Below are 22,461 nucleotides of genomic sequence, written 5' to 3'. Positions count from 1 at the left end.
GTAGGTCAAGATGTGTGTGTGTGTGAGAGCTCTCTGTGTCAGCTGTCCAGTGTATTGATCCTGTATGAGATCTTGGGCCTGTTTTTGCCTTCTCATAATGACGGCACTGCCAAGGACGGTTGAGGCTAAGAGCTTCAGACGGTGTCCTACTTTGACACTCTAATCCACTTATGCAAGTCCTGTATGTGTGTGAGCTGAGTGTTTAGCATGAGGTTAAATATGTAGTTGACGTAGATTGCATAACAGGATGGCATTGAGATTAAGAAGTTTGCATCAGCATCATTTACCCTGTGTGTGTGTGTGTGTGTGTGTGTGTGTGTGTGTGTGTGTGTGTGTGTGTGTGTGTGTGTGTTGAAGTGAAGCATTTGTCTTTTATTCCCTATGGAGTCCTGGCTGCTAAGCACCGGCTCTCTGACTTCCTCAAAGGGATTAGAACTGCCTTACAAACACACACACACACACATGGATGTATCGTAACCGAAGTGCATGCCGCAACGACAGGAAAAACAGATGAGTTACATGCATAGCAATTAAGAAATGGATTAATTATGTCAACAATGCTGGTGTGAGATGAGTTTAACACACTTTATGCTGCACATACACTCAAACAGAACCACACAACCGGTGCTTTAGTCTTAAAAACTGTGATGGAAAAGGTGCAAATGAAGGACAGAGGAGGAGAAGATGAAAACAAGTGATCTTAGTGCAGTAGAAGAAATATATACTTGTTCGTCCCGGTGAGATGAAGAGAGACCGATTTTGATGTAAGTGACAGTCTGGCTTTGCTCAATACCTGCTGCTAGGTGTTTTTGTGTGTGTGCTGTTTGAGTTTATTTATAATCTCTGTATTTTTTAAGGGATTTTGTAGAGCTTGGTTTAAAGCGTAAAGCAAAAGTGTTGGTAACACTTTACAGTACCTGACACATGTTAGCTGTATTTAACACAAACAAACCGTGTTTAATCATCTTTGTTAACATTATTGTATGAAGTTGTTCATTGTTAGTTCATGTTAAGTGCATTAACTAGGGCTGTGTGATTTGGGGAAAATATCCAACTAATTATTTATTTATTCATTCATTTTTGACAAATATTGCAATTTGATTTGCGATTTTAATTTTGTAGTCAAGCTTCAGCTCAGTAATCTGCATCGTAGCTTCTTGCTGCTAAAATGCAGTGACTTTTATTAAAAAAGGAACTGAAAAGATATTAACTTACTTAAACATTTATTCAAATATTTTTTAAATATTCAGAAATGAAACTCTCGTTTTTCTGTAGAGCAATTAGTAAACACAAATAAATTTACCTTGTCTTTCTGTAAACAAGTTGAACTCAAATTAGGGAGTTTATTATACAAAAAAAAGTAATCATTCTAAAAATACAGAACACTCAGCAAACTAATATGGCTGTGTGGAGAGGTAAGCATGATCGAACACCCAATGAGAGGAGAGAGCATGCTCAGAGCCCGGCGGCTAATCAGCAGGCCAATCTGAAATAATAAATAACACCTGTTTATTCTAGTGATTGAGCCGGAGAGACACCCTTCTTAAGGAGAAGAGAAGGAGCAGCCGGGGAGAGGAGAGAGCACACACACACACCTCAACTGCTACACGTGTTGTGCATTTAAAAAATAAAAATATATTACTTACCTGATATCGCCGACCCTGTCTTCTTCTTCCCACACAATAACGAACAATATTACAGTGGTGCCGAAACCCGGGAAGAAGAAGACAGGCTCTGCCGCCGGGCTCTGAGCATGCTCTACCCCTCATTGGGTGTTCGATCATGCTTACCTCTCCACAGGCTGATAAGAGCCTTTCTGTATCTTATATTGTCTAAAAAAAAATAATCATCACAGATGCTACACAAAATATTATGACATTAAACGTACTGCTGTGGTACTCCAAAATGGCTAAAATAGGTGTGAGATGGAAGTGTATGGCCCAATCCCAATTCTATATTTGTACCCTTCCGCTTGGCCCTTAAAAATGAGTATTTATCTTCAGGAAATCACTGAAGGCATATATTATGTTATTATAATGATCTAATGTGGCAATAAGATCGTAACTGTACTGTGAATTTACACCCGGGCCGATTATAGATAGAGAATATTAGCAGTTTTTTATATCCCTATATTCAGGCAACAGTTTAAACAAAGTGTGAGACATTTTTTGGAAATATTGGCTGAGCATATTGGCTTTGTTTTTTGGATTAGTTTCCACTAGTGATGTACCCGCTCTCTGTCGTAATACTCAAAAACAGGTCTCAGCGCTAATGTTAACTCCAGGGGTAACAGGATTAGCCTTATAGCTTCACAGTGACCTAACCTACTCTACTGACAACGACACACATACTCATTCTTCATCTGTGCTTGTTAACTGGCTTTTGGCCTAAAGTAGCCTGAAGAGTAAGGGATATTCTATTCCATTCCATTTTATTCTATTCCATTCCGTTCCATTCTATTCTAAAAAGACCAAGAGCTCTTTAATACCACAATTGCTTCTTCCAGACCGAAATGAGTTAATCTGAAAATGTCGCTTATATTTATAGTGTGATGTATTCTGAGTGAAACGTCAAAAAACTGAGAGGAATTAAGCTGTTTTTAAACGATCTTTCTTCTTAATATTAATAATGGTCTTTTTATGCTGAGTTCAGACTATAGGGCTGCAGGGCGATTTGGCCTAAAATCAAAATCTGAATTGAACATTTTAACTCGATTACAATTAAAGAACGATTGTTTTATTTATTTATTTTATGTTTTTGCCATCATAGTTTACTGACAGGTTTTTATGTTCATATTACTAGTGAGAAGTTTTTGAATGTAGGGTGTATTACTTGAATTGAAAATAATTGAAGTAAACACACTCTATTATTTACGATATTTTATTAAACATCAGCGCTAAACTGAAATTAAACAGAAATTAACGGCTCTCTGCACCTTCCAACCTCGTCACCGCTATCAAACTGACCAATCACAAAGCTTGCGCTACGCATAGTTGTGACATTTAGTTACACTTTTTTAGAGCTGCGCACGTATGCAAAGACTGCGCCGGACTGTACATGTGTGCTTGGCAGAAGTATAATTTCAAAATAATATAATAAGTATAAAACATAATAGAATAAGTATAAAATAGCCTTAACAGAGTGAGGTCATGTGACTCCACACACGGTAGGGAAAGTAATTGATAAAATTGACTGATGGATTTTAGGTTCTGTATGTCGATTTTGCTTACTTTTCGATTAATGGCCCATCCCTAGTTCAGACTGCATGGTTTTCAAAGTAGTCATGTCACAGATGTTTTCACATTGTTTACACTGCAAGATGGATTGGTGACAGGGGTTTCACATAATGAGAAAGAAGCCTTTAGTGGGGCAGAAAATGGACTTGTTTTGCTCACCTGGGTTTTGAAGGGAAATCGCAATCTTTCCTTAACTTTGTGAAGTTTATTTATAAACTTATTTCGAGAGGATCACGTGCTTATGGTTGCTTGCGGCTGGTCCTGCATTATTCAATTTATGATTCACCAATCAAACTATTCCTAAGCCACTATAAATACTCTGAGTTCCATATAACAGCCATCTTCGTTTTGAAGAATTCCCCCTTCCACCCCTACTCCTCCTCCTTTTCTAGATGGGTGGCATGGTGAACCAGTAGTTAGCACTGTTGCTTCACAGCAAGAGCGTCTCTGGTTTTAGTCATTACAAAGCCAGCTGACGTTTCTGTGCAGAGTTTACACGTTCTCCCCATGCTCATGTGGGTTTCCCCTGGGTTCCCCGGTTTCCTCCAACCGTCCAAAAACATGCAACTTAAGTTAATAGACTAATCCAAATCGGTACCATAGACATGCTCCTAGTAAGTAGTTATCTCTTAAAAGCAATCACTATCTGTTCATTAGCTACTACAGCAGGGGAGTTCTCGAGATCTACCTGAGCTCAAACTCCCCTCTCGCTTTGCTATGGGAGGGAGCCCCGGGCTCAAGGATCTTGTGAGCTCAGGGCTCTCTCCCAGAACAGCATGCCAAACAAGCTTTATAATCAATCAACAGCTAAGTGTGAACTGTTAAAATTATTTTTCGACCGGGTTTTGATATTGCTCAGATGACACGTCAAAAAGACAAAGATGCTCCTGCCAAATTTACACTAGTTTATCCTCCATTTCTTGGGTCCAAATAGACCAAAAAGAAGCCGTTTTAACTCCTCCCCCAACCTCTATCTGACCTGCAGATACCCATACTAGTGGATGCTGCTCTCTCATTGGTGGTAGTTAATCGCTGATGTTATTTTCATACAGAGCACATTTCACGCCATAATTTGAATTGCACACAGCTCCAAATATCTCACGGTTGTTGGCGACTCCTCATCGATTCTTTCAGATCACGTCTTTGATCGTTAACACTGTGTGATTGTGTTAGTTATGTAAACTAGCACTGATTTTGTCTGGGATTTCTAAAACCCTGTTGGCGAGTCACAATCTGGGCTAAAATCATGCAGTCTGAAATCTGCGTTAGTGCAAATGTCTAATAGAAAGTGTCTTAAAATGAAATGTAGCTCAATTATTACACTCTCAAGATCTTTAAACCTGTCAGCAATGATATTACCCTCTCTTTGGAGACTTTTTAATATATATTTTTTTTTTAAAGAAGTGTGTGTGCGAGCGTGAAAGATGAGAGCGTTGAGTTCAGGTGATGCTCAGTGGATAAATGAGAGATTGAAGTAAGGGAAGTGCAACATAGCGAAAAATCTGGATATAATTGAGAGCAACATAAAGGTCAAGCAGAAACACGGAGAGAAGTAGGAGAAAAGAGAAAATCATATTTTGGGGTCCGGTTATTACTTTAGGGTTTATAAAAGGTACAGATTATTGCATTTCTTTGTAGTGGAAGTGCTGCAAGACCGATAACAGATATGCTGTATTCCAGGAGGACACGTTCTTTTCTCCTCGTAAAGCTGTAGCATCCAGACTATTCACAAACACTGAAACACCTGCCTCTCGCTATTGTTGTGCTCCTGTAAAATGCAGAAAACAAAATGTTCAGTCCTATTTTCATGGTTTGTTTGTTCTTAAGAGCAATGGAAATGTTTAACTATGGCTTATTTAAGTGGACATTCAAAATAAATAGTGGAGACGCTACCAACATTTTAAAGAGAAAGCTCAGTCAATAATTAAATATGGCTCTTGAATTGGATTGGTTCATATCAAACACAAAGCACTTTATCTCTTGCAGTAACCAGTGGGATGCTTTCCTATAATAAGCTTTATTTTAATTACTTGAACATGCATAGAAGACGCGATTCAAACACGTTGCGGATTCCGAATCATTTGCACCACCCACTTTTCATTGACACTCATTCATCGCATGAATACTTGAATTTGCATTTGGTGTGAATCACATGGTCCTACATTAAATGAGGCCTTGAGTTTGACACCTTTGTTTTAAATGAATCAAGTGAGTCGGATCAATTATCAGCTCTTAGAGAAAGCCACTTTCTTGCTTTCTAAAGGAATCAGTCCACTGAAAGAAATTGATTTAATATGCGACTCAGTGAATCACTCTTTAGGACAAGGACTGGCTGCCAACAAATTACCAGCAGTTTTACTGTCATATTGATTATCCTTGACCAGCCAAAAGCAGTCAAGGTACCAGCACAAATACAATTCCTTAAAATATTGACATTTTTGTTGTTGTTGTTGTTAATATTTCATGCATAATCCTTTAGTAATATTTTTTATATAATGTATTTATAAAAAGTTTAAGCCATACAGAAACAACAACTAACAAGTGAACAGAACATGGAGAGGAGAAGGAAAAAATATTTAGTTATAAAAAAGGAAAACAAATTAAAAAGGCATCCATAAAATTTAGAGATATTGCATATTCATGCACCACAAACCTTCACAAGATATTACCTTGTTAAATCAGTCCTCTGATGAGTATGGAGGTTATGTTTAAACCCATATGTAACAAAGATCCCACCTCTCATGAAAAAAAAACAAATTCTTTGCCATGTAAGACACAGGTTAAGTAGTCCAGTGGTACATGTTCAAGTATTACCCTGTGCCATAAAGACTAAAGTTTTGTTCAGGAGAATACATTTTCTTGCACAAAATGTACCTTTAGTGCTTTTAATTGCATCCAAAATAAAAACTTTAACTTAATTGCTTGTATAAAAACTTAATAATATATAATATTATCGATGTATTCAAGACAACATCTTTTACTTGTCTAGAAAATGCTTCTTGATTTAATAATTTTTAGATATTTAGACTAGAAACAAGACAAGAACTCTAAGAAAGAAAATAATTTAGTTTTTTGTAGTGTGAACTTTGAATTTAATTCAGACTCAACATTGCAGATCATGCGATGGGATTATTGTGAATGTGTACATTGCGATATCGATGCTGAACAATATATTGTGCAGCCCTAATATATATATATATATATATATATATATATATATATATATATATATATATATATATATATATATATATATATATATATATGTGTGGTCTGTGCATATTTATATGATCAAAAAGTGACATTTGCTGTTTATTCAAACTATTTATTTAAAATAAGTTAAAACGACACAATTCTTAAGGTTTTAATTGCCACAACTTATTTGTTTTATGCTCAATCTGCTTAATTTTTTTTTAATTATATGTAGCGGTTAACATATATATATATGCAAATATTTCAGTTTTGTACTTTTTGTATTTTATATATGTATCACTTATCTATAAACAATATTTATACTGGCCAAAAGCAGTCAAGATGCCAGCACAAATACAGTTCCCTAAAATATTGACATATTGTAATATTATTTTTTAATATCAATATTTCATGGCCCTACACGAGACAGTCGTAACTCAGACAGAGGGTGAAAATCCATTTCCTCTAAAACCATTATATATTTTTTGTAATATCAAAAGTGTGTGTGTGTGTGTTTGAAAGCGAGCGGCTGTGAGAGGCAGACAGTATTTGTGAGAGCACAGCGAGGGTAATCCTGTTATCTGGAGAAAAGAGCAGGCTATGATTTCTGTTGTGCTATTTGAGAGCTTTTAACTACACATCTCAAGATCAACTATTGGTTTACTCTAATGGATTCTCAGGGCTCGCTTTTCTTTTACATCAAGTTGGCGTGCATTCATTCTTTCAAACGACCATTTGATGGAAGTGAGGTTCAGAAATAGCCCTCATTAATATTGCACCGTTAAACACAAAATGTGCTACTGTATATAATATGTGGGCAGATTTAAAGGGCGAAAGCATGCAGCGCCAAGCGAGTTAGTTTGTGCCAATAGGAGGTGCTTTTCCTGCCGATGTGGCATTGTGGGGTTTGAGGTCACCATGGGACTGTGAGTCAGTTGGACAGGATAATTACTGAGCACACACTCTGAGGGTTGAAACAATCGACCAATCAAAGGGCCGAAAGATCTCCCATGCCATCAATTTTCTATAACAAAAAGACCCCCCCCCCCTCTTTATTTTTCAAGCTGCATTGTTTTTGTGGGCTCATTGTCCTGTAAACTGGGTCATTTCGCAGTCTTTTCTGCAGTGTTCAGTGTTGCACAATCTTTCAGAAATGATTGTAATGTGCTGATTTGTGTCACATTTATTATAATCGATGACTGCTGCTCAATTATTAATAATGGCTCTTATTTTTAGCAATGCTGAAAGCATATTTGCCTTGTAAAAGTTATTTTTCGAATCAGATCTTTTGGTTTCTTTGAATAGAAAGTTAAAAAAAGGCATTTGATTGATATTAAAGTGTTTTGCAGCATTATATGCGAATCATTCCATGTCAAATTACAGTGTGTCAAGAAAGTATTCATAGTGCTTCTCATTTTCTGCACTTTATGTTACAGACTTATTCCAAAATGGATTACATTCATTTATTTCCTCAACATTCTTCATACAATACCCCGTAATGACAATGTGAAAAAAGATTTATTGAAATTGTTGCAAATGTATTAAATAATACACCTGAAAAATCACATGTGCATCAGTATTCACAGCCTTTGCTCAATACTTTGTTGATGCAACTTTGGCAGCAATTACAGCCTCAAGTCTTTTTGAATATGATGCCACAAGCTCGGCACACCTGTCTTTGGGAATTTTCCCCTTTTTTCTCTTTGCAGTACCTCTCAAGCTCTATCAGGTTGGATGGGAAGCGACGTTGTACTGCCATTTTCAGATCTCTCCAGAGATGTTCAATAGGATTTAGGTCTGGGCTCTGGCTGGGCCACTCAAGAACATTCACAGAGTTGTTGTGAAGCCACTACACTGATATTTTGGTGGTGTGCTTTGGGTCATTGTCCTGCTGGAAGATGAACCGTCGCCCCAGTCTGAGGTCAGGAGCACTCTGAAGCAGGTCTTCATTCAGGATGTCTCTGTACATTGCTGCATTCATCTTTCCTTCTATCCTGACTAGTCTTCCAGTTCCTGCTGCTGAAAAACATCCCCACAGCATGATGCTGCCACCACCATGTTTCACTGTGGGGATGGTATTAGCCTGGTGATGAGCACTACCTGGTTTTTCCCAAAGGTAACGCCTGGCATTCATTCTAAAGAGTTTAAGTTTAATCTCATCAGACCAGAGAATTTAGTTTCTTATGGTCTGAGAGTCCTTCAGATGCCTTTTGGCAAATTCCAGGCCGTGAGTGGCTTCCGTCTGGCCTCTCTACCATACAGGCCTGATTGGTGGATTGCTGCACAGATGGTTGTCCTTCTGTAAGGTTCTCCTCTCTCCACAGAAGATTGAGTCCTGGCAGTTCTTCATCTTACCCCAGACATGCTTAATAATGTTCAAACTAGTGACTGGGCTGGCCAATCCTGAAGCACCTTGACCTTCTTTGCTTTCGGTAACTTTGATGTGGAGGCGGAAGTATAAGGAGTGCTATCCTGCTGAAGAGTTTTCCCTCTCCTGTGGTTTGTAATGTAATGGGCAGCACAAATGTCTTGATACCTCAGGCTGTTGATGTTGCCATCCACTCTGCAGATCTCTAGCACACTCCCATACTGAATGTAACCCCAAACCATGACTTTTCCTTAACCAAACTTGACTAATTTCTGTAAGAATCTTGGATTCATGCTGACTCCAATAGGTCTTCTGCAGTATTTGTGATGCTGTTTAGCTACCTTCTGACACTTTTTCCAAATGATCAACTAGAAGTCAAGGTATTGTTTGTTGCTTCTACATCTGAGATTGATGACAAGACTTTTGTCAGGTAGTGTGAAGCGTAAATAAATAGAGAACAGTATGGATTGTGAGCAGAGATATGGTTGAGCAAATCCACTGAGTGGAGCGAGATGTCACTCGTGAGCCAGTGGATTAGTGTGCATGCGTTCAATAATGTGTTCGTTAGAGAGAGAGAGAGAGAGAGAGAGAGAGAGAGAGAGCAGTGTTCAGTCTGACAGACCCATAGAGGCGTCTTATCATTTGTAGACAGACGCTCCATCCAGTCCAACTATTCTCTGTCTCTTTCTGTTTCATCAGTTACCACCTCAACTCTTTTAGCCATTCTCTGCTCTCTCTCTCTTCTTTTTCATAATGTTCTTTGCTGATTAAAACTAAATTCAGGCTTATAAAGCCCATTTTGGGTTTTTTGGAAAGAGTCAAAAAGGAAAACTGGTTTGGGTTAAATGTCGAAGCCAGTGTGAAGTTTTATATAACTTTAAATTTGGCACTAAATGTTGTGTCTTTTGTTCAATATTGTGGCACATATACAGTTGAGGTCAGTATTATTAGCCCTCCCTGTATATTTTCCCCCCAATTTCTGAAGATTTTTTCAACACATTTCTAAACATAATAGTTTTAATAGCTAATTTCTGAGTAGCTGATTTCTTTTAGCACATATTTTTAGCACAGATATTTTTCAGAATACTAGTATTCTGCTTAAAGTCTCATTTAAAGGCTGAACTAGGTTAATTAGGCAAGCTATAGGCAAATAATTGTATAATGCTGGTTTGTTTTTTATTAGGGTTGATGTTGACCAATTTGGCATGGTTTGATGTCTAATGTGAAACATCGCTATGGATGATGGCATCGTCATCATAGGCGCGGTGAAATAAATATTTATGAATAATTAATTAATTCATAACAAATTAATAATTTGTTGCCTACTGTTTCAACTACCTGACCTGCATGGTCTTTGTTTTACCTATAACCAAATCATAAATAAATAAAGATAAGTTACACACAAATTACTAAGTACAAGCGTGAAAGAGAAAGATTGAAGCAGTGTACTGATGCTGATAGATTCAAGAGACCGAAGATTCCTTAGAGACAAGATTAATTAAATATCATGTTTAACAACTATAGTGGGACACGATCCAGCGGTACACCCTTGATAAACTCTCTGATGTGCACTGCCCTCTGGGCTGACTACTGGAGCTCAGACTCACGCATAGTTTTGACGTGTTGACATGGATAGTTTTCATTCTAAAATGCCATTTTTGGTGTATTGGTGTAAACGGGACCTAAGTGTGTATTTTTCGCAAGCGGGTTGCTGCTGTGACGGGAGTGGGGCAGAGGATCGCAATGCTTAGCATCGTGATGTCTACCGGTGATGGACGATGGCATTGTTTATCGACCCAACCATATTCTTTAGACCAGTGGTTCCCAACCATTTTTTGCCTGAGACCCCCTCTTCTGCCATAAAATATTGTAAGGCCCCCTCAGAATTTAATGATATTATAGCTTCTTTAATTTTGCCGTAACAATGACAAAAAATGCTGTTTTCAAACAAACGTTAAGTTTATTACTGTTTATGCACAAATAAAAGTCTAATGTAAAATATGCAAAACATCACTTGGCCGTTTGTAACTAAAAAGCATAAACCTTTGCATGAAATTGCCCATATTTTAGTTGCCAATTTTTTTAAGTTTCTTGTCAGTAGCTGTGACGTCCCTCAACTAATTTTGGGTGCGTGTCAATTCTTTTGCCTTGTGCTCAAAAAATGCTCTGGGCTTGTCGCAGTATTGGTGATGAGTCGTCTGCAAATGTCTTATTAATTTGGCCTTATGCAATCGTTAGCAAGAATTTTGGCACAGATAATGCACCGAGTCAGAGTCAGGAACTGTTAGCTTTGAGAAAATGGATTAAAATCATAGTTCAGGTAACTATCTTGGTATTTCGTGCTGTAGTGCCCTTTTCCTATTTTATCCTACATTACTCTACATTGTATTGTAGAGTAATACAATACAAAAAAATATATATATATATAACATATATAACATAATAATAACATGATCCCAATTAATATAATGAATAAACAACCAATCTGGTACAGAATTACCTTTCCAAATTTACTTAAATGCAATTAAACGGACAAAAGGTATACAGACAAAAGAAATAAAGGTTTGTTTCAAAATAAAGCTTTTCGTTTTCCTTTTTTCAAAACTCAAACATCAAAAATCAACAGTTCGTTTAGTAAAGGTCAAACATTGTCCATATAAAATGAATAGTCAAGTAAATAAACCCTGTTGCAGGCCTGTGTTGGTACTCCTAGTGGCATAAAGCAAAGCTGCCTCTACGCCCAAAGAGCACATAAACAACTTACTGTACCTGAGCCAGGCAATACTCCAGAAGCGGCCTCTGGTGGGTGTACATGAGAACAGCAGACATGAATGACTCGCGAGAGAAATTTGAGATCTCAAAAAGCGTACACAGCAGCCTCTGGTGGATTCGCGAAAACAAAAACAGCAAAATGTACCTCTTGAGTTGTATTGTTCAGAAATGTATGTAAAGGTACATTTTCAGAATGAGCCTGGTTTTGGGATTTTGTGTTTCCAGTATTGCTAGCACTGCTACCTGAAACGTTTGGAGCTTTTTTACCCGAGTCCAGTATGCTTGGGTCATTATTAGCTGCTGTTTTTTTTTTGGAGGATAAATTACATACTTGTCCATTTTTTTGTCAGCCATGGGGGTAAAATGAACTAAGGCTGTACTCACACTAGGTACAGTTGCCTCGAACCGGGCCAAAGCACGCTTGTCCCCCCTCCCGTCTCCCCCGACGGCCCGCGCTCACACCACAAACGGGCTTCGGCACCCTTACGTCATCGCTGCTGCACTGTTCAGTGAGAAGCGCTCTCTCACTCAGCAGCACAGTGGAGATTTCTCTAGTTATATCATTTCAGTTGTTTGATATGCCGTCAAATATTTCGCCAAACAGTCCTTAGGGATAAAGGGACACGCAGTCAGATATTTTGCCGAACAGATCTGCCACTTTTGGTGCTCATAAACAATCATAAAGCCCTCGTGCTGCAGGAATGAGGAGATCTGCTGAAGGCGCGCAGCTGTCGTGCAGTGAGGAGTTTGCGTCTTTAATAAACGACGGCAGTTTGCGTTCACTGAACAGTAATGATTAATAAATCTATATGAAACAGCCCCGTAAAAGTCACGTCTCGCTTTCAGCTTCGGGCTTTGGCGCGTTTTGCACTCACACACAAGCGTACCGTGCCAACGCCCAAGTGAACCGGGCTCAGGCACACCTCTTCCAACCGGGCCAGGGCCGGCCAAGTGAACTGTGCTTGAGCCCGATTCAGCGCACTCACACTTCTCAAACGATCCGGGAAACTGGCCTGGGCACGGTACGGATGGCATAGTGTGAGTAGGCCCTAAGGCAACATGATCGTTCTCCTAATTGTCCACTGTTAAATTTTTTTTTTTTAAATATGACTACCTACAGAGCTTGCTGAGACCCCCTTTTGGAGAGAATTGCAGGAGAAGCCTGCTAAAGGTATAAGCAGATCTATTTTTCATTTGATAAAGTGATAAATGGAGCCTGTGTTCATCTTCCTCTCTTTAATCTCCTACTGTTTGGCTCACTTCCACATCCAATCCTGAAACAGGGGTCCTCACCTCTCTGTAGAGCTTTAACATCTGTTCTCTGGTCAGTTGGCTTTTCTGTGCCCTTTAATAGCAAACTACAGGCCTGATTCCAGGTCAGTCGCAGCATAAAATGACAGCAGTGAACAACAGGAGACAAGCAGTCCCAGCATTAGATGCACGCCAGCAGACCACCAACAGTTCTTTCAGTGGTGCAAGCTCAAATGCACACACTTTTTTTCTTCATTTGGCTAGCACTAATCTGATTGGCTAGCTTACGTGCTGGCTTTTATTAGTTTACCAGGAAACAACTGATGGAAGAGATTAAATACAGCCTGATTCAGTTACTTATTACTATTATATTATAGATTTTCTTCATATCTGCACTAGAGCTGCACGATTAATCGAAAAAAGATTGTGATTTCGATTCGACCCTCTAGACCACAGGTATCAAAGCCAGTTCCTAAAGGGCCGGAGCTCTGCGCAGTTTAGTTCCAACCCTAATTAAACACACCTGATCAAACTAATTAAGTCCTTAGCTGTTTCTCAATTCCAAGAACGCAGAGAATGGACTTGCGTTCTTGTGGAGAGCGGTCTTGCCAGGTGTCCTCGGAAGAACGAACTCGGGAGACAGCAAGGACAGAGAACGCGTTCTGTAGTGATGGAAAGTTCCGATCATTTTACTGACTCGGATCTTTGAGTCTCGTTCAAAGACTTTTGAATGAGACAAAAAATCGTTTTCGAGTCATTTAGTTCATTTAGCTCAATTTGCCAAAATGTTACGAATTGCTTCCAAACACTGCTACAACTAGCCCAAAAGGTTGATTGCACGACAAAAAAGTCATAAATAGAATACTATAAGAAGGAGAAAATAATAATTCAATGTTTACCTGCTCTTTTGTCAATGAAGGTATTGTTGTCTCTTTGCTCAGCTCACCTCTTCATGTCTTCTAATGTCAGTGGTTTGTTCACGTTGCACTGGCAGTCACATATAATCTTAACCAATGTACACAGTCTGAGCCGATAGGAGCCATGATAATTAGTTCACCTCTTGAGTCTTGAGTCGTTTGTTATTTACGTGACAGAATGACTCAAACCCGAGGACTCGAGAGATGAACGGTTCAATTCTTTTCCGGCTCTAAACGCGTATGATTTGCCCGTGAGGAACAAGTGACTCAGACCCGATAGAGGACTCGAGAGATGAACTTATCAATTCTTTTTCCGGCTCTAAACGCATATGATTGGCCCGTGAGGAACGAGTGACTTGGACCCGATAGATAACTCGAGAGATAAACTTTTTCCGGCTCTAAATGCACATGATTGCTTCTGCCTTTCCGCGATGAACGACTCTAAATGTGATGAAGACTTGAAATGAACGATACCACCTGCACAAATGTGCGCACGTGCGGATGAACGAATCACTCCCTGAGAGGACTCGTAGTTCCCGAGTCATATTTAAGATTCGTTCAAAATGAGCGAATCGTTCATGAACGACCCATCACTAGCGTCCTGTAAGAAATGAGAAATGAAATTTTAGTGAAAACCTCAGATACTGTTGGCTAGTTCCTATTGGTTGTGCATCTTTTTTACCAACCAAGTTTGTCAACATCATTATACACATTATACACAGATCACTCTGCCTATTCATGCCAGAGTCCTGCCGAAAAGTGACTGACAGGTGGTAATTTGTGTGTAACTTATCTTTATTTATTTATGATATGGTTATGAGTAACACAAAGACCAGGTAGGTGAAACGGTAGGCTACAAATAATTAATTTGTTATGAATTAATTAATAATTCATAAATAATAAATTCACAGCCTCCTATGATGATGATTCCATCATCCATCGCGGTGTTTCAAATTAGAAATCATACCATGCCAAATTGGTTGTCATCGCCCAACCCTAATGCCTGTATATCATCCCTGGTGGTGACACTAAGGCTGCGTCCGAAACCGCCTACTACTCAGTAGGTACTGCATTTGAATTTAAACGTACTACTCGGCCGTTAGAAAAGTACGTTCTATACAGTATGAATTTGAAAGAATGAATGGAATTCGGACGTACTAAATCCGCAATTTTGTCATGCGTGCATGAGATGCGCTCTCCAGAATTTCGCCGGAAGTAGTAAGTCGTCCGGGTGCTTCTCGCATACTGATTTTCGAATTCTATGTATTCGGACATACTACTCTGCTCGCATACTGATTTTGGCGTACTATATAGTATGGAAGTATGCGGTTTCGGATGCAGCCTAAGACATTCGGACTGTGGCCTTAAGCCAATGCACTCCTCTCACCAGTGCTATTATACAGCCATATTGCATTGCTGATATTGCTCATATACATATTATAAGAAATGTCTCACACACAATTATTTCAAGCATTTTATTTTATGTTGGTAATTCCAAACTAAACTTCCTGTCTAAATGGGTGGGATTGGGGCCAAATTTGATGGTTTGATATTTCAGGTATTTTTTTATTTATGCTATATTTGATGTATTGTGTTTTTATTATGGTTCCCATTACAGTAACTATACAGAATCTGCTCACTGGATTAGACTTCTATTTTAAGGTTCAAGGTCTGGCTACTGTAGATGATGTGACAGGATACGTTCAGTGTGTGTGTGTGTGTGCGTGTGTGTGTGTGTGTGTGTGTGTGTGTGTGTGTGTGTGTTGATGTCAACGTGTATTGATGTCAACATGTCAGAAGAGTTAATTCACTCTTTCCAGTTATAATAGGATTGAGCATGTAAGCCTTCTGCAGGATTGGAGAAAATAGATTTATATATTCATCCCATAAGCCCGAGTGAGTTAAAGCGAAGGCATCACAATGCTAACAATATCATTTTCAGCTACTTAGCAAACACCTGCAAAAGAGATCAGAAAATATTAACCATTTTTATAGGCCTGCATTGCTCATTTTGCCTAAAATTTATATATATAAATTTTTGTTAGCAATGGTTATAAATGCCATATTTTTGGGATATAAACACTAGTATTTCTATAGTCGCGAAGCAGACACACAGAGCATATGATATTCTGAGTCTGTCTGCAGTTACACTCACACACACACACACACACACAAACGCACACACGCACACACAAACTGTGTAGAAAATCATCTCCGTTTAATCCTTCAACCAATGTAGAAACACACACACACACACACACATACACAAGCACACACACAGTTGCAGCTCAATTTCATGGGTTTGGAGGACCAGAATAGCTGCTGTTTAGCCTCACTGATTCATGTAGAGCAATTCACAGCAGGGAAGATAGAGACAAGCAGAAATTAAACATGTATATGTATTGGTTATGATAAGCCACAACTCTCTCTCTTTCTGGTGTAATTCCTGAAGTGTGAACACAGCTTATGCGTTCAGAGAAAAGTACAGGGTAAGACATTTTAGTCGTAAAACCTACAGAATGAGCTTTGTGTATTAACATCCAAATGGAACGGTTTTAAGTCCAAATTGTTATTAAATTGGACTGCCTCAATATGAGTAAAATGGTTCAGCTGAAAAATACAAATGGCAGAACAACAAAAAAGAGATGTCTTGAAGAATGTTCATGCTGCAGTTTTCATTTTGCTTTCGAGATGCATGTACTCCACAAGTTTATAAAAGCTGATGATCATCCTCTAGTGTTACAAATGATCCATGATTAGAGATTGAGCTTATTTGATTAGTGAGCTAGACATAATGCGGAATATGTCATTGTTATTCTGAGAAGGGGTGCTTGATTATAAGGGAAAATAATAATCATTATCATTTTTGTGGAAATTATGATTGATTATTTAAAAAGATTTTGAGTGGGGCATGAAAAATTTTGGATAGACTTTTTTTTTAAGATACAAACATACAAACAAACAAATCATAACTTAAAAAATGTAAGAGAGTAGCTACAGTATATACAAAAAATAATAATTAAGAGGGATGAGAGGTCAGTTTGGACTGCCACAACAATCAATATATGGACTTATCGCACATGGATGTGACCTCAATCATTTTTGGTGGTGCAATATATATTTCACCCATACATACATACATACATACATACATAACCAATCATGGTAACATTTTAGGTTATTGTGCAACACCTCTATCTCTATTGGAGGTGTTAGTGTCAGTATGATTAAAAACACTGTAGTATTTACTATAAATTACTATAGTATTTTTCATGTGGGTGTCTGACAACTGATAATAGATCTGGTAGTAGATTTTGCAGCCTATGTTACTTATTTCGTTGACATTTATTATTATTAATATTATTATTATTATTATTAGTTTAGGATATGTGTTTTCACGTTCTGATTCCAATGCCTAATTATTAAATGGTTAAAATGACTATAATTAAATGATATATTCTTAAGAATAAAATATGATATTTTCTTTTGAAGAGTGTACTTGCATTGTGATATTACATTGTCATTCTGGCATTACATAATCAGTGGCATAAAATGGTCTTAAAATGTCAATAATATTGTTTATCACAATATATTTTAGTGCAATATATTATACAGTACAAAAAAAAAACACATATCGTGACAGGTCTAAGTTCAATTACATATTATTTTTTATTATAGATTTCCTTTATCTATAGTACCATTATCAAATAAACGTGAAAAGTTAACCCTCAAAACTTTGGGGTTTTGTATATATTTGTATTGTAAATATTTGTATATATAAAATTTGTATAGAATATATTTAATATTTCCCAAATGATGTTTAACAGAGCAAGGAAATTTTCACAGTATGTCTGATTATATTTTTTCTTCTGGAAAAAGTCTAATTTGTTTTATTTCGGCTATAAATAAAAGCAGTTTTAAATTTTATAAACCCCATTTTAAGGTCAAAATTATTATCCCCTTTAAGCTTTTTTTGTTGATAGTCTTGAAAAATATCTAGTAATCTATATTATTTACTGTCATCATGGCAAAGATAAAATAATTCAGTTATTTGAGATGAGTTATTAAAACTATTATGTTTAGAAATGCGTTGAAAAACTTTGCAGCTATATGAGATACTTTCTTAACTGATGTTTTTTACTGTGGTAATTATGTATTATGTTACTTTGACGAAAACACAAAGTATATATTTACATATTAATCTGAATGCTGTTGTTAGCAGAACGAAGATGTTGGAATATTTGCCATTAGTGTATTGTACCACTGTTTACCTATTAAAAAATAGCTATAAATACAAATCGAATAATAATAATAAAAAAAAACTAATTCACCATGAGTAAATCAGGGCCTTCAATGCAGTGTAGCAAATCCAAAATATGCAATTATACATGTGTAAAAGAGTGTAATATAGCCATTTTTAACCCAAAAGCCACTTTTATGTAAAAATAACTGCATTAAAATCAAACAAAATAAAAATGAATGATGGAAAAAAGCTGAGGCATGCACAAAAGAATAAGATGAAACAAATATGCAGAAAAGAAAGTGAGAGAGAAAACAATGTGATGTGGAATCGGTTGGTGTGAAAGACATTAAAAGCTCATAAGCTTTTGAATTGGAAGTTTATGGAGCAGAAAGTGAAGTTTAAGAGAAGCGGGCCATCCAAATGCACAGCATATGTTCATCACAACCGTTCATCTTGTTGCCGTATTTTCATAAAATAGGTTTATATGATAAGGAAAGAAAATAGGTATGATTGAAAACTAATAATATGTCCCATCTCTATAATTTCCTAAATTGAAATGACTACTACCATTTCTTGATTTTTCCTAGCAGAGCTATTCCACTGTGTGTGTTATTAAGTGAAAGGATGGTAGTTAGCATATGCTTATTAATATTCAGCGGAAGAGACAGACTGACACAGGTCACAGCAATTTCACTTTCCCCTGAGCTCATCTCAAATGGCCTCAAACCACTGTGAGTGCATGTACTGTGGTACATTTTTGGAGATTGTAAGGACATCTACAGCGTCACTGGTTGAGTGAATGACAGCTAGCTTTTCTCTGTTTTTACTAGGCAGATGTGAAAATGCTCTTTTACCTGTCAGAGAGAGTTTGGGCTCTGTTCATCAGAACAGCTCTGCATTATTTAAGCCGAAAGGCGCTGCAACAGATCGCCACAAGCCTTTTTTGTGTGTCTCACCTCCTGTTGCTCTTCAGGGAAAGAAGTTCAGAGTCAATACAGCAGGTGGTGGTGTTCAATTCAGTCTTATCAGTGCTTTGATGTAATTATACTGTACTTCTGCTCCAGTCAGATATTTGTTGTGTGTGTATAAATAATTGAGTGCCTACCCTTTTACGATCTTCATTAAGATAGGACTGGGTTTTCCCATTTACGTGGAAACTTCCATTATTTGGCTTTCTTTCTCTTTGTGTGTGTGTGTGTGTGTGTGTGTGTGTGTGTGTGTGTGTGTGTGTTTGCGTGGATTGGGAAGTGAAACCAGACAGGTGGAGAGGTCAGATTCAATCAATGCCATTTAATTAGAAAGGTATCTGTCGAGAGTGATGTTAAAGATCAAATGTCTACTCGCGATGCAGATATCAGTGTCACTATGGATACCAACGTTGCCACGGTTGCACTGTGATAAGCGGGCAGAGTCATCGTGGTCAAGTGTTGACTTTCAAGCCTGCTTTTCCATTGATCCAGACACAGGCGGGCCAGGTCAAGCGTTTTCACACTCTGAGGGAAAAAAAAAAATACAAGGTCACGAAAGGACACTCGATGGAATATATTACTGCTGTCAGGTTACACGTTTAAAGTCAGTCTGAAACATTTACAACATTCTGCTTCTGTAATCTGATGCATTTTCACAGTCAGTCAGGATATTTGTTGAATTAAATGAAAGTAGGTTATGATTATATTCAGGGCTTTACATTAACACCCGCCAAATACGGGTAGATTTCAGCTCTGGCAGGTAACGCCCCATTCACACGGGGCTTCAGCGTCAATGCTTGATGGAAGGCGTGTCTGAAGTTGAGGCTGAAACAACCGTCATAGAAGCGTCATCCAATAAAATTCAGTCAGAAATAGGCCACTGTCCAGCTGGTGTATTTGCATACAGCGATATGATTGGCTGACGCTTCCGTCGGCGCTTGAAAATTTGAGCTGGTCCCAACTTCTGCAGCGAGCAACACCTCTGAAGCGGCGCCGACGGATCCACAATGCAGTTCGGCAACGCCTGACGTCACCCATTCAAAGTCTCCCATCCAGGTACTGACCAGGCTCAGCCCTGCTTAGCTTCAGTGAGTAACCGGTCTTGGGCTGCAGGGTGACATGGCTGTGGATAGACAGTGTGGCAGCAGAACACGCCATCAGCCTCCAGAACAAGTTTAAAACTGTCAGGAGAAGTTGACTTTCCGAGGCAAAGACACAGAATTTAATGACAACTGCCTCTGCATCAGTCTCTCTTGATGCGTTTGATCACGCACAGGCAAGCACCCAGTTCAGGTCAACGCAGGAGGAAGATATGAGGTAAGATAGATATGAGTTATTGTTCATTGGTCAAATAAATAAATGAATAATTTAGCCTATAAGTTTGTTGTGCAAGTTCATTAAAATAAAAATGAAAAAGCGATTAGAAAATATGCAAATTAATTGACGGTCAATGATAGGTTATGACGGAATTTTTACAACCCTCTCCGTCAAAATGATGGACAATGACAAAGTCGAACGCGGCCTCTGGTGTAGACATACAAAGGAACGAAATGTCATGTCTCACAAGTAGGGCTGGGCGATTTTTTCAGATTTTTTTCGATTAATTTGAATTTACGTTTTCAGACGGTTTAATTTTGAATCAAATCGAAAAGAAATCGCGATTTAAAAAAATATATATATTTAATACATTATAATGGCACCAATGCGCTTTGGTTCACTCTGTATGAGGCAGGAAGCACACCGGAAGCGCCTCTCGGCGCCGCGCCACGCAGCACCACGATTCAGGACGCAGGTCATATTTCAGCCCCGCCACAGAGCGCCATCTGATTAGTTTCATGTTAAATATCATGCGAATGTGCAGGTCCGGTGTGTGATAGTTTAAACTGTCATGTGCGCACAGTGTCATGCTGCTTCTGGTGTACGACCTGCTTGACTGCCTGTTAAAGCGTGAAGTCATGTAGGATTTTACTTGTTGCATTAGTCTGAGTCACGTCTGTGTGGATAGTCAAGACATATTCCCTCAAGTCGATAAACTCGATCTCAACATGTTTGAAGGATGTAAAAGCCTTCCATGTGAAAAACCGCGCCGATCTTTTGGTTTGAACACGAGTAGAAGTGAGGGCCAGTAGCAGTGAAAATGAAAGTACCCGCCCCCATGACGTCATTTAGCGGACAGATCAGGCAACATTATACAGAGAGTGGAGCAAAGCGCATCAAATGATCGGTATTTAAAAGGGGGAAAAAAGAAAAATAGATTAAATAGATTATTTTATATTAGACACATCTGGTACTTGTTTTTGCATCTGCAATACATCCACAACTTCACACATTGGGTTAAATTAAGCTTTACAGTTTCCATGTTCAGTCCTTTTCTTCCACTATATCTTTTTTTAAAAAAAAAAGGCAGCATCATTACAACCTGTCATTCAATCAGAAGACAAGGTCAAAGCCGAGCTGACAGCCAATCTTTCCTAGGCAAAATTTGCAAAAATACCTCTGTATTCCTGCAACTGCAATATTTACACAAATAATGTTTATTCAAATCTTCAGCAACGCTATTTAACTCGTGAATTTGTTTTACATTTATTTACACCTTGACCGATTTTTGTATGACATGGCCATTAAAAATACAATGTTCCTTAACCAGATGGTTTAAGTTACTTTTAAAGAGAATGTTACTTCTGTAATGTTGTTGTAATGTTTTGAGAAGACTAGTAACACAATAAAAAAAAATCGAAATCGTGTATCGGTCAAACTTTATAAAAACCTAGATTTTTTTTTTTGCCAAATCGCCCAGCCCTACTCACAAGACAATGGTGCTACATAAATGAAACATAACTACAAACACAACACTGGACATACAGTAAGAAAAAAAAACCTATGCATAACTAACATCAGGGCTTAATTTCTGGAACACGCCAGATCAAAAAGCAAAGGAAACACTTGCACAACACAATGTAACTCCAAGTGTTCTCTATATGTTTGTGTAGTACTACTGATAATTGAGTATTGGAAGCATTTCTTAAGAAAAGTAATTATTGGAATCTGATTTCATTTATTCATCATCTTTCATTCATTTATTCATTTTCTTGTCGGCTTAGTCCCTTTATTAATCCGGGGTCGCCACAGCGGAATGAACCGCCAACTTATCCAGCAAGTTTTTATGCAGCGGATGCCCTTCCAGCCGCAACCCATCTCTGGGAAACATCCACACACACACACTCATACACTACGGACAATTTAGCCTACCCAAGTCACCTGTACCACATGTCTTTGGACTGTGGGGAAAACCGGAGCACCCGGAGGAAACCCACGCGAAGGCAGGGAGAACATGCAAACTCCACACAGAAACGCCAACTAAACCAGCGACCTTCTTGCTGTTAGGCGACAGCACTACCTACTGCGCCACTGCCTCGCCCTATTCATCATCTTGTGCTGTTTTATTTATTTTAAGGCATTGTTGAAATCTGAGAAGCAGGGGTCTTCGTTTCCTTAACTTGCCCTCAATTTTATG

At 38.2% G+C, this 22,461-nt stretch overlaps 1 protein-coding gene across 4 annotated transcripts in view; it reads left to right on the top strand.

Annotated features, from left to right (window-relative positions):
- Positions 1-266: 266 nt before the first annotated feature.
- Positions 267-22,461, top strand: part of sphkap (SPHK1 interactor, AKAP domain containing) — a 202,478-nt gene continuing 180,283 nt past the window's right edge. Inside the window, exon 1 of one of the 4 annotated variants that reach the window (XM_087291358.1) lies at positions 267-764. The gene's annotated coding sequence lies outside the window, so the exon portion shown is untranslated. The remainder of the gene's footprint in view (positions 765-22,461) is intronic. The other 3 variants (XM_087291355.1, XM_087291360.1, XM_087291357.1) reach the window with 3 other exon arrangements.

The sequence above is a fragment of the Danio rerio genome, chromosome 18 (genome assembly GCF_052040795.2).
Source record: "Danio rerio strain M-AB ecotype USA chromosome 18, GRCz13ab, whole genome shotgun sequence".
Lineage (NCBI taxonomy): Eukaryota > Metazoa > Chordata > Actinopteri > Cypriniformes > Danionidae > Danio > Danio rerio.
Note: the sequence above shows the minus strand (reverse complement) of the source record. Positions and strands in the feature narration are given on the sequence as shown.